This window comes from Pan paniscus, chromosome 20 (assembly GCF_029289425.2).
Source record: "Pan paniscus chromosome 20, NHGRI_mPanPan1-v2.0_pri, whole genome shotgun sequence".
NCBI lineage: Eukaryota > Metazoa > Chordata > Mammalia > Primates > Hominidae > Pan > Pan paniscus.
Genome location: NC_073269.2, coordinates 9,770,375 through 9,782,274, shown reverse-complemented (window position 1 = coordinate 9,782,274; position 11,900 = coordinate 9,770,375). Strand labels below are relative to the sequence as shown.

At 49.3% G+C, this 11,900-nt stretch overlaps 1 long non-coding RNA gene across 1 annotated transcript; it reads right to left on the bottom strand.

Moving 5' to 3' along the window:
• Positions 1–4,983: 4,983 nt before the first annotated feature.
• Positions 4,984–10,497, bottom strand: LOC129394776 (uncharacterized). The gene is made up of 4 exons (XR_008622142.2): positions 9,908–10,497; positions 8,432–8,691; positions 6,857–7,034; positions 4,984–5,395 (listed from the first exon to the last, which is right to left on the bottom strand). It is a non-coding gene; the product is annotated as an uncharacterized LOC129394776 (long non-coding RNA).
• Between the last annotated feature and the right edge of the window lie 1,403 nt (positions 10,498–11,900).

The following is an 11,900-nucleotide window of genomic DNA, read 5'->3' as shown; positions in this document are numbered from 1 at the left end:
CATGAAACACTCTCCGCCCCCTCCCCCAGTCTCCAGTCACCAATGTTCTACTCTCTGTCTCAGTTAGTGAACTCCTGAGAGAAACAGATACTGGAAGGATGAAGGTCTCGGAATCTGAAATTAAGTTAAATTATAGAAAATAAAGTGGCTGGCTGGGTGCGGTGGCTCATGCCTGTAATCCCATCACTTTGGGAGGCTGAGGCAGGTGGATCACCTGAGGTCAGGAGTTCGAGACCAGCCTGGCCAGCATGGTGAAACCCCGTCTCTATTAAAATACAAAAAAAAATTGGCTGGGAGTGGTGGCGGGTGCCTGTAATCCCAGCTACTTGGAGGCTGAGGCAGAAGAATTGCTTGAACCCAGGAGGCAGAGGTTGCAGTGAGCTGAGATCATGCCATTGTACTCCAGCCTAGGCAACAAGAGCAACAGTCTGTCTCAAAAAATAAATAAATAAATAAATAAATAAATAAATAAAATAAAGTAGCCATACTTCACGTTCATCTGATTTTGTGGGCTAGCTATGAATTTTATTTTTCATCTGTCTTCCCCACTAAACCATGAGTCCTGTGAATACAGAGCTGTGTCTGTCTCCTTCACCATTGTGTCCTGGATGTCCTGAGCACAGGGCCAGGCACCTAGTAGGTCAGAGGTCAGTAAATTTTTTCTGAAAAGGGCCAGATTGTTTAAAAAAAAATTTTTTTTTGAGACAGGATCTCACTGTCACCCAGGCTGGGGTGGAGTGGAGTGATCATGACTCACTGTCATCTCAACCTCTCAGGCTGAAGCGATCCCCCCACGTCAGCCTCCAGGGTAGCTGGACTACAGATGCATGCCAACATGCTGGGCTAATTTATTATTATTATTATTATTATTACTATTATTTGTAGAGATGGGGTCTTTTTATGTTGCCCAGGTTGGTCTTGAACTCGGGCTCAAGCAGTCCCCCCACCCGAACCTCCCAAACTGTTGGGATTACAGGTGTGAGCTACTGCACCTGGCTGTAAATATTTTTTATTTTGCAGGCCATATGGTTTCCATCCCAACTATTCAACTCTGCCATATTAGCAAGAAAGCAGCCATAGACAACAGGTTAATGAATGGACATGGCTGTGTGCCAATAAAACTTTATTTACAAAAACAAGTAGGGGGACAGATTTGGCCCACAGGGCCGTTGTTTGCTGATCCCTGAAGTAGGTGCTCCAGGAATAGTTGTTTATTGGTGGGAGCAACTTCTGGAGGGAAAGGGCTGCTTTTGGGCTCTGTATGAGTCCTCCAGGTAAGCAGGGAAGGGTATCTCAGTAGAGAAAACTGCATTCAAAGGTCTGGAGGTGGGAATATGGGTGGGTGCTAAGGGTAATTCCGGAGTTGTAGGACAAAGTCACACAGGTTATTGGGGTCTGTAAGGGAGAGGGTTGGATTTACTCTAGAGGGCAGTGGGAGCTATGGAATGTTATAGAGCGAGAGAGGACTTGCATATTACATTAGGAAAACACACTGGGTCTTAGCGTGAGTGTCATTCCTCTATCCTGAGCAGGACTGTCCAAGGTCACTTTTTGCTTTTATTTTTTATTTTTATTTTTTAGACCGGGTCTCGCTCTGTCACCCAGGTTGCAGCCCACTGGTGCGATCTCGGCTCGCTGCAACCTCCGCCTCCTGGGTCCAAGCAATCCTCCTGCCTCAGCCTCCCAAGTAGCTGGGATTACAGGCATGCGCCACCATGCCTGACTAATTTTTGTATTTTTGGTAGAGACAGGGTTTCACCATGTTGCTTAGGCTGGAGTCGAACTCCTGGGCTCAAATATTCTGCCCACCTTGGCCTCCCAAAGTACTGGGATTACAGGCATGAGCCACCGCACCCAACCTACTTTTTGCTTTTTAGAAGGGGCTTGAAACACTCCCTCCGACAAATAGGTGCCCTTATGACAAGCCTTCAACATCTCACCTGCCTTGCAAGAGCCACCATTTTTTTTAATAAAAAAAATCTTTTTAAGAGATAGGGTCTCCCTGTGTCACCCAGGCTGGAGCACAGTGACAAAATCATAGCTCACTGCAGCCTCAACCTCCAAAAGCCAGCATTTATTAATTGCTTACTATATACCAGGACATGCATTATCACGATGACTCTTTGCATAACCGGATGAGAGACAAACTGTTACCAACTCTATCTGAGGACCCCCCATCCCACCTACTCAGTATCTCACATGGTTTCCTTGTGATCGTAACATAACCAACCATCGGTTTGCAGCTGAGTTCTCTAGGATGAGGGAATTTTGGTGCTAAAAACAGGAAAGTCCTGGGCAAACCTGGATGAGCTGATCACCCTATATGACAGCTGGAAACAAAATCTGGAGAGATCTAATCAAAACCACAATGCAAGGCCAGGTGCGGTGGCTCACGCCTGTAATCCCAGCACTTTGGGAGGCTGAGGCGGGCAGATCACGAGGTCAGGAGATCAAAACCAGTTGGAGGTTGCAGTGAGCCGAGATCGTACCACTGCACTCCAGCCTGGTGACAGAGTGAGACTCCGTCTAAAACAAACAAACAAAAAAACACACACACAGTGAGATACCATCTCACGCCAGTCAGAATAGCGATTATTAAAAAGTCGAGAAACATCAGATGCTGGTGATGCTGTGGAGAAATAGGAACGCTTTCACATTGTTGGCAGGAATGTAAATTCGTTCAACCATTGAGGAAGACAGTGTGGCAATTCCTCAAAGATCTAGAATCGGAAATACTATTTGACCAAGCAATCCTATTACTGGGTATATACCCAAAGGAATATAAATCATTCTATTATAAGGATACATGCATATGTACATTCTTTGCAGCACTATTCACAATAGCAAAGACATGGAATCAACCCAAATGCCCATCAATGATAGACTGGATAAAGAAAATGTGGTACATATACACCATGGAATACTATGCAGCCATAAAAAGGAACGAGATCATGTCCTTTGCAGGGACATAGATGGAGCTGGAAGCCATCACCCTCAGCAAACTAACACAGGAACAGAAAACCAAACACTGCATGTTCTCACTTATAAGTGGAAGCTGAAAAATGAGAACACATGGACACAGGGAGGGGAGCAACACACCCTGAGGCCTGTTGGGGGAATCGGGGGAGGGAGAGCATCAGGATAAATAGTTAATGCATGCAGGGCTTAATACCTAGATGATGGGTTGATAGGTGCAGCAAACCACCATGGCACACATTTACCTATGTAACAAACCTGCACATATATCCTGGAACTTAAAATAAAATTTAAAAAATACCTGGGCCACACACAGTAATTCACGCCTATAATCCCAGCACTTTGGGAGGCTGAGGCAGGTGGATCACCTGAGGTCAGGAGTTAGAGACCAGTCTGGCCAACATGATGAAACCCCGTCTCTACTAAAAATACAAAAAATTACCTGGGAGTGGTGATGGGCTCCTGTAATCCCAGCTACTCGGGAGGCTGAGGCAGGAGAATCGCTTGAACCCAGGAGCTGGAGGTTGCAGTGAGCTGAGATGGCACCACTGCACTCCAGCCTGGGCAACAAGAGCAAAACTCCGTCTCAAAAATAATAATAATAATAATAATAATAATAATAATAATAATAATAAATTAAAAAGAAATCTGAAGAGATCAAGTTCTGTGCTTTTCCCACCCAATAGTCCCCATGCCTGGGACAGCTTAGAGGAATTCCCACAGATATCATAGGAGCAGTTTGGCTAAGTGCATCTTTTTTGCTGAGCACTTGTTTTAAAAAAAGATCAATAAAAATAGTATCAGTAAACAAACTCCTAATCTTTGTCCCTGGAAGAGATGGCAGAGCACAGCTGAGCCAGAGGGGAGGTGGCACCAAGGGCACAAGTTCTGGCTCGTATCCAGTTCGCCGGGCGACCTGCGGGTGACACTGGACATCTCTGGGCCTCTGAGGGCACTCCTAGCTAAGAGTTTTGCAGCTGCAGTGACTCTGGGGATTCATGAGCTTGTGGTGCTGGTGGTGCGGGGGACATGCCACTGCCCTGCAGATGAGCCACTCATGGTGGAGGGAGGTGAGGTGGAATGTGTATAACCTCATCCTCTTCCTCCTTCTGTGGTCTCCACCAGGTCCAGCCCCCATCACTGCCCACCTGGACTCGTGCAGTTGCCTCAGTCCTGATTCCCCAGCTCCCACCCTTACCTGCCGCAGTCTGTCCTCCCCATTGCAGCCACCAGAGGGTGCCTGTGAGCACCTGAGTCAGGGCCTGTCCCTCCTCTGTCCGCAGCCCCCCCATAGCTCCCACCTTCCTCAGGGTCAAAGCCCAAGTCCCTTTTTTTTTTTTTTTCTGACATGGAGTCTCGCTCTGTCACCCAGGCTGGAGTGCAGTGGCACAATCTCGGCTCACTGCAACCTCCGCCTCCTGGGTTCAAGCGATTCTCCTGCCTCAGCCTCAGGAGTAGCTGGGACTATAGGTGCCCACCACCACACCCAGCTAATTTTTGTATTTTTAGTAGAGACAGAGTTTCACCATGTTGGTCAGGCTGATCTTGAACTCCTGATCTCAAGAGATCCACCCACCTTGGCCTCCCAAGGTACTAGAATTACAGGCGTGAACCACCGTGCCTGGCCCCAAGTCCTTTTTGCAACCCACAAGGCCCTGCATGACCTGTCCTCCTGCCCCTTCCCTGCCCTCCCCTTCTCCCTCTCTCCCCTTCCTCACTCTGCTCCAGCCACACAGGCCTCGTCACTGTTCCTCCAATGCCCCAGGCACTGTCCTGCCTCAGGGCCTTTGCACAGACTGTTCCCTCTGCTTGGAACACCCTTCCTCCACATGTTCTCACAGCTGGCTCCTTCTCATCATTCAGGTCTCATCTCAAATGTCACCTCCTCAGACAGGCCCTCCCTGACCACCCCAGCTAAAACTGCATCCCTCCAACCTATCACTTTTTTCCACCTCACCCAGTTTCACTTCTGTTCATCAGTTATCACTGTCTGAAATGATCATTTTTGGCTGGGTGCAGTGGCTCATGCCTGTAATCTCAGTACTTTGGGAGGCCAAGGTGGGCGGATCACTTGAGATCAGGAGTTCAAGACCAGCCTGGCCAATGTGGTGAAACCCCATCTCTACTAAAAACACAAAAGTTAGCCGGGCGTGGTTGTGCACGCCTGTAGTCCCAGCTACTCAGGAGGCTGAGGCAGGAGAATCGCTTGAACCTGGGAGGTGGAGGTTGCAGTGAACCAAGACCGCGCCACTGCCCTCTAGCCTGGGCGACAGAGTGAGATTCCATCTCAACAACAACAACAACAATGAAATGATCGATTTATTTTGCTTACTTGCAAATTCTGTCTCTCTCCAGCTTCCATGAGTTCCAGGAGTACAGGAAATATTGTCTCTCTTGATCTCTGCTGAGTCTTCAGTGTCTAGAATGGGGCCATGCACACAACGGTTGTTGAGTGAATAAATGAACAAATGAGGACAGACAGAGTAGGAGTGCAGACATGGGCATCAGAGAACTGGTGATTCTGCCCAGGTGCAGTGACTCTTGCCTGACATCCTAACATTTTGGGAGGCCGAGGTGGGAGGATTGCTTGGGCCCAGGAGTTCGAGATCAGCCTGGGCAACATAGTAAGACCTTGTCCCTATAAAAAATTAGCCAGGCCCGAGCTGGGCGTGGTGGCTCACGCCTGTAATCCCAGCACTTTGGGAGGCCGAAGCAGGCATATCACGAGGTCAGGAGATTGAGACCATCCTGGCTAACATGGTGAAACCCTGTTTCTACTAAAAATGCAAAAAATTAGCCGGGCATGGTGGCACGCACCTGTAGTCCCAGCTGCTACCACTGCACTCCAACCTGGGCGACAGAGCGAGACTCTGTCAAAAAAAAAAAAAAAAAAAATTAGCCAGGCCTGGTGGTGTTCACTGGTAGTTCCAGCTACTCATGAGGCTGAGGTGGGAGGATCACTTGAGTCCAGGAGTTTGAGGCTGCAGTGAGCCAAGATCACACCAATGCATTCCAGCCTAGGTGACCTCTGGTACTTGTCTCTAAAAAGCCCTTGCCAGGACAGGATACATGGATCAGCCTCCTTCTTCTTCCTCCTCCTCCTCCTCCTCCTTCTTCTTCCTCTCCTTCTTCTCTGCTCCTCCTCCTCCCTCTCCTTCTTCTTCTCCTTCTCCTTCTTCCTCTTCCTCTCCTTCTCCCTCTCCCTCTCCTTCTTCTTCCTCTTCCTCTCCTTCTCCCTCTCCCTCTCCCTCTCCTTCTCCTTCTCCTTCTCCTTCTTCTTTTTCTTCCTCTTCCTCTTGTTCTTCTGTTTTCAGACAGGGTCCCACTCTGTCACCCAGGCTGGAGTACAGTGGTGCAATCATAGCTCACTGTAACTTTCAACTCCTAGGCTCAAGCAATCCTCATGCATCAGTCTCCCAAGTAGCTGGGACTACAGGTGCACACCACCATGCCTGGCTAATTTTTAAAGTTTTTTGTTTTTTTTTTCCAGCAGAGATGGAGTCTCACTATGTTGCCTAGGCTGGTCTCAAACTCCTGGCCTTAACCCATCCTCTCACCTCAGCCTCCTGAAGCACTGGGATTACAAGGCATGAGCCTCCATGCAAGGGCCCTCTTTCTTTTTAACAGCTGCATATGTTTCCATAAGATGCACCTTCAACAGTTTATCCACCATGACTCTGTAGGGCACATTAGCCAACAGGCGTCTTTGCACACGCATGTAGATCTTCTCTGGGTTAGAGATCTGGGTAGAGTTGCTGCATCGCAGTTTTATTTGATGCTGCGAAGCCACCCACCGTTCCTTGGCTCACTAGCTGTCCATGAGTCCCATTTCCCTCACCCTCATCAATAGTTAATCTCATCCATTTTCCCCCTCATTTACCCAATCTGATCAATGTGAAGCAAGATCTTGTTCTGGTTTTGATTTTCCATTTCCTTGACCGCAGTAACTTTTCCCCTTCCTCTTGGCAGAATACAGGTGCCCAGGAGATGTGGCCACCGCCATCTAGAACCACACGACATGTGCTCCATCCACTTCCCGCCAGCAGGACCACTTCAGCCTGGAATTGCAGGGGCAAGGGCTAGAGAGAGGCCTCAAATGTATGTGTCTGCATTGGGGGTGCCTGAGCTGACTGCAGGGCCATCGATCACCCCGCTGTAGCCAGCGCAGGGTGTTTTAGCTAAATCAGGAAGTGCATCCCACAGAGCAGCCTCTGGTGGATCAATGGTTGGAGGTCGAAGCCAGGTTGCTAGCAGCAGCGCGGCAGCCCCTCAGACCTGGGGCATGAGTGGGAGGAAGAACAGGAGGGACAAGCCAGCTGGGCTTGAACCCTACTTTTGCCACTGACCATTGTGGGACTTGGACTGAGTGACGTTCCTTTCCCGAACCACTGTGTCCATATCTGTGAATGGGCAGTCATAGCCTCCTCCCTTCCATTATTAATTAATTAATTCATTCATTCAACAAGTATTTTTGAGCACCTACTGTGTGCCAAGTTCTGTTCTAGGCTTTGGAATTTGCAACAGAAAGACAGGCAAAAATGGCTGCCTTCGAGTTGATGAGGCATGGTCACTCATCGAGGTAGAAGATAATGAATGGTTTTGAAAGGGCTATGAAGAAAAATAATGTAGGGTGAGGGTGTAGACAGTGGTGGAGACATGGCTTCTTTAGCTGGGGTAGTCAGGGAGGGCTTCTCTGAGGAGGTGACATTTGAGCAAAGATTTGAAGAGGAGAAGGGAGGACTCAAGTGGATCTCTTGGGAGAAAAGCAGTCCAGTCAGGCGCGGTGGCTCACACCTGTAATCCCAGCACTTTGGGAGGCAAAGGGGGGTGGATCACTTTGAGGTCAGGAGTTCAAGACCTGCCTGACCAACATGCTGAAATCCCATCTGTACTAAAAATACAAATATTAGATGAGTGTAGTGGTGCATGCCTGTAATCCCAGCTGCTTGGGAGGCAAAGGTGGGAGGATCACTTAACCCAGGAGGCAGAGGTTGCAATGAGCTCACATCTCATCACTGCACTCCAGCCTGGGCAACAGAGCGAGACCCTGTCTCAAAAAAACAAAAACAGAAACAAAAAGGCAAGGGCAGATGATGATAAACTTTCCTCTGTTGAAAGTTAGTAGGGAGGAAATGTATTTCCATGAGGACATTACTGAATGTTAGAGGGGTATGGTCCTCTGGACCCATCTAAGTGACTTTTCTCTATTATGGCTGTGGAAACTGAGGCCCAGAGAGAGCCTTTCCAATTCACTCCCAGGCCACACTCAAGAATGAGGTGGGGGGATTTGAGAATGAGGGACAGAAGGAGGAACCCCGATACAGCCAAGTGTGGGATCTTTTCACTAGAAGGATCAAGAGAGGCTTGAGTCCAACTCTTCAGGGTAAGGAGGGGAAACTGAGGCCCAGAGAAGAAGCCCACACCCACCTCACTCACCCCTCCTTGCGTCACTCACCAGCATCCTCCATGTGCCATCCATTCATCCAGGTCGAGCTCCAACTGCAGCTGAGCCCCCGGCTCTGGTTCCTCACAGACTCGGCACTCAGCCAGAGGAGCTCTCTGTGGCTGTGCTCACCCCACACACCAGTTTACATGCGGAAAATGTGAGGCTCAGCAGGACGGATGATACACCCAAGGTCGCTCAGGCAGGGCTGGTTGGAGCTCAGGAAGGCTTGAGACCAGATCCTGTTCATTTTCCAAGTGCAGGGAGCCGCTCTGGTGGAATGGGGAATGGACACCTGAAGCTTAAGGCAGGTCCCAGACAGTGTGTACAAAACAAACCTGTGCACACACTCATGCACACACACGGGTGCCTACATGCAGGTAGGCATACATGCACACATGCACACAGAGACATGTGGCACATGCTCATGAGTGCACACATTCATACGAACATACATGCACACACATGCACGCATGAGACATGTGCGCACATCATCACATGTGAATGCATGTGCACAGGAACATGCACATACATGCAAACTGGCACACACATGCACATAAGCACATGTGCACACATGCACACATATGCATATTCACAAATGCATGCACACACACTTCACACAAACATGAACATACGTGCACACACAAGCATGGACACATGGACACACATGTGTATACATGCATATGCTTGCACTTAGGCACATGTGCACACAGAGACATGTGTGCACAATGCATTGAACATGCCTGCACACACAGATACACACTCACACACTCATGCATGTAGGCAGACCTGCACACACAAGAGACACACAAGCACATAAACATGTACATACATGCAAACCCACACATGCACACAGATGCACATAAGCACATGTGCACACATGCATATTCAAAAATGCATGCACACACAATTAACACAAACATAAATATACATGCACACCCAAACATGGACACATGGACTCATATGTGTATACATACACACACTCGCACTTAGGCACATGTGTACACAGAGACATGTGTGCACACATGCATTGAACATGCCTGCACACACAGATGCACACTCACATGCTCATGCATGTAGGCAGACATACACACAGAGAGACATGTGTGCACATAGATGCACGTGAACAATGGCAGGCACACATGCACACAGGCACACATGCACACACAAAACTTGAACATGCATGCACATGCTCATGTGTGCACACATGCACATGAAATGCACATATGCATACTCACAATTCACACAAACGTGAGCTCATGTGCACAGGTGCATGCACACACAAACATAGACACATGTACACACACGCGTATCCATACAAATGCCCTCGCACATGCACCTGCTGGCTGGGAGACACAGCATCCCTCGGTGCCTCTCATCCTCTCCCTCATTCTCTCTCTCGCTCCCTCTCTCCCTCCCTCAGAGCCATTTAAACGATTACAAAGATGCTATTTTTATATAGAGGAAAATTCAATTATAGACATTGACCTTTAAGCTTTTTTCTAGGCTCACGTGTCGCTGGCCCAGGGTGCGAAAGGCTTGCGTGAACGTTCTCGGAAGAAAAATTTCCTCAAACTAGCGAACTGAGGGTGTGAGAGAAAGAGCAGAGCCAGGGATGGGGGCCCGCGTGCAGCAAACGGGAGGCAAGTCCACGCTTCAGGATGCCTGAAGAAACTAGTGGCTCAGAGTAGGAGGCAAGGAAAGCCCAGACGGAAAGGACTTCCTTTTTTTGTTTTTTGGGATTTTTTTTTGGAAACAGAGTCTAACTCTGTCACCTAGGCTGGAGTGTAGTGGTATGATCATAGCTCATTCCAGCCTCAACCTCCTGGGCCCAAGTGATCCTCTAACCTCAGCCTCCCGAGCAGCTGGGATTACAGGTATGCACCACCATGCCCAGCTAATTTTTAAAAATTTTTTTAGAGATGGGGTCTTGCTATGTTGGTCAGGCTGGTCTCAAACTCCTGGACTCAAGTGATCCTCCTGTGTCATCCTCCCAAAGCGCAGGGATTACAGGCATGAGCCACTGCAACCGGCAGACTTCCTTTCTTGTTGCCACATTTTGGAGGTGATCCGCCATTCTGAACTGGTTTGGGGTGTGGTCTCTGCATGGGTTTAGCCACTTTCTCTTTTTCTGGACAAGCTTTTCAGCATCTGGCAATAGTGGGTGCTCAACGAATGGGTTGGGGCTTACTTTAAATATTTAATTATTCAACACCTATTAACTGAGTCAGACACTGTTCTAGGTACTGAGAGGAAATAGCAAATTTGACAGAATGAAGATCTCTGTTTTGAAGAGCTGATGTTACATGTTAACAAAGAAAACCCCCCCACACAAGTAGGTGGGGCACAGCTGCTCATTCATGTGATCTCAATGCTTTGGGAGGCTGATACAGGAGCATCACTTGAGCCCAGGAGTTTGAGACCAGCCTGGGCAACATAGCAAGATCCCATCTCTGAAAAAAAAATTAGCAGGGCATGGTGGTGTGCCTATAGTTCCAGGTACTTAGGAGGCTGAGGAGGGAGGATCGCTGGAGCCCAGGAGTATGAGGCTGCAGTGAGCTATGATGACACCACTGCACTTCAGCCTGGGCAACAGGAGGAGACTCTGTCTAAAAAACAAAAATACACAAGTGGCCGGGCACTGTGGCTCACACTTGTAATCCCAGCACTTGGGGAGGCTGAGGCGGGTGGATCACGGGGTCCGGAGATTGAGACCATCCTGGCCAACGCGGTGAAACCCCGTCTCTACTAAAAATGCAAAAAATTAGCCGGGCGTGGTGGCGGGCGCCTGTAGTCCCAGCTACTTGGGAGGCTGAGGCAGGAGAATGGTGTGAACCTGGGAGGCGGAGCTTGCAGTGAGCCGAGATCGCGCCACTGCACTCCAGCCTGGGCGACAGAGCAAGACTCCGTCTCAAAAACAAAAACAAAAACAAGAAAACCACACACACAAGTAAAATATACAGGGGGTCAGATGGTGGTAAGAGCTAAGGGTGGGGGGCGGGGGGTGGGGTGGGCCGGAAACAAGCAGTAAAGGAGAACAGACTCTGACGGAGATAAATGTGGGGAAGTGGCCAGGGGAGGTCTCTGTGAGAAGCGCAATTTCAATAGAGACCAAAGGAGGTGGAGGCGGGGGAGGGAGATAGAAGGCACAGCCCACGCGGAAGCCCTGAGGCAGGACCCCACCTGGTGTGTTGGAGAAACATTGAGGAAAACCCTGTGGCTGGAGCACAGTGAGCAAGGGAAAGAGACGGAGGAGGGGAGGGAGGCGAGGTGTCAAGGCAGGTCACGCAGAGCCTTGTGGGCCGCAGAGAGGACTTGCTTTTTGACCCTGAGGGAGGTGACAGCCATGGAGGGCTGTGGGCAGAAGAGGGACAGGACCTGACTCAGGTGCTCACAGGCGCCCTCTGGCTGCTGAGGGGGGAACGGTCTGATGGGTTAGTGAGCAGGGGAGGTGAGGACCAGGGCAGAAGCAACTGTACTG